Source organism: Humulus lupulus, chromosome X (genome assembly GCF_963169125.1).
Source record: "Humulus lupulus chromosome X, drHumLupu1.1, whole genome shotgun sequence".
NCBI classification, from domain to species: domain Eukaryota; kingdom Viridiplantae; phylum Streptophyta; class Magnoliopsida; order Rosales; family Cannabaceae; genus Humulus; species Humulus lupulus.
In genome coordinates, this window is record NC_084802.1 from 193,696,677 (window position 1) to 193,697,962 (window position 1,286).

Sequence of the window (1,286 nt, forward strand, 5' to 3'; positions counted from 1 at the left end):
TGAGGCCTACTTTGTAACATATTTGCCAATTGACCAACTTGCATCTCAAGATTCCTGATGGATGAGCGAGTTTCTATCATAAACAGTGTTTGAGTGTTGGTGAGAGTCAATAATGCAGCTTGTAATTCATTAGGCCTTTCAGGTGGAGCTTGATTCATTGACTGTTGAGGCCTAGGCTGTTGTGATGAAGAGCCTTGATGCATTGGTGGCTGAGGCATATTATTCTGAAATTGCCCCTGAAACTGAGGTTGCTGGCCCTAATTATTCCTCCAAGAAAAATTAGGATGATTTCGCCACCCAGGATTGTAAGTATTGGCAAATGGATTATTTACTGGCCTCTGAAAGTTTCCCACCGATTGAATCTGAGTTTGATCCATCAGAATGTTATTATTAATGTTGGTAGGACACTGATCAAAAAAGTGAGGACCACCACAGATTTCACACCTGGCTGCCATTTGAACCGCATTAGCAGATACAGTGCTCTGTTGTAACTACTTTGTCAGAGAGGCTACTTGTGCTGTTAGAGCAGTGATTGCATCCAGCTCATGCACCCTAGCTACCTTTCTGACTCCTGATGATCTTTCCTCAGACCACTGATGGTTGTTTGTAGCCATGTCCTCTAGCAGCTCATAAGCACCAGTTGTGCTCTTGCTCATAAAAGTGCCACCCGCTGTAGCATCAATAATGGTTCTGGTTGTAGGACATAAACCATTGTAGAAATTATGTACTAGCATCCACTGTTCAATGCCATGATGAGGACATCTTCTCAGGAGTTCCTTAAACCGTTCCCAAGCTTCATACAATGACTCTCCGTCATTCTGGCAAAAGTTATTGATCTCTCCCCTCAATTTAGCAGCTTTGGACGGAGGAAAGAATTTAGACAAAAATTTCTGAGCTAGATCTTGCCAAGTGACAATAGAGAAAATGGGAAAAGCCTCAGCTTAATTGCATCGTCACTCACCCCATTATATCTGAAGGTTCCACACAACTCCAGAAAATTGGACAAATGGGTGTGAGGATCTTCAGAAGGCAACCCATTGAATTGCACAGAGGACTGCACCATTTGTAGAATAGCGGGCTTGATTTCAAAGTTGTTAGCCTCTACAGCTGGTGGGCGTATACTATTCTGTACTCCCGTCAGAGTGGGCAGTACATAATCTCTCAGGCTCCTCTCAGCATTGTTCTGAGCCTGACCCCCTTGTACAATTCCAGGAATTAGAACATTCCTGCCATCCCCTTCATTCTGTGCCATCTTCACAGATTTCTGGGCCTCCCTCTTGTTCTTT

The 1,286-nt window shown here is 43.7% G+C and overlaps 1 non-coding gene across 1 annotated transcript; it reads left to right on the plus strand.

Moving 5' to 3' along the window:
- Positions 1 to 744: 744 nt before the first annotated feature.
- On the plus strand, positions 745 to 851 carry LOC133807684 (small nucleolar RNA R71). Its single transcript, XR_009879585.1, has one exon. It is a non-coding gene; the product is annotated as a small nucleolar RNA R71 (small nucleolar RNA).
- The last annotated feature ends 435 nt before the right edge of the window (positions 852 to 1,286 follow it).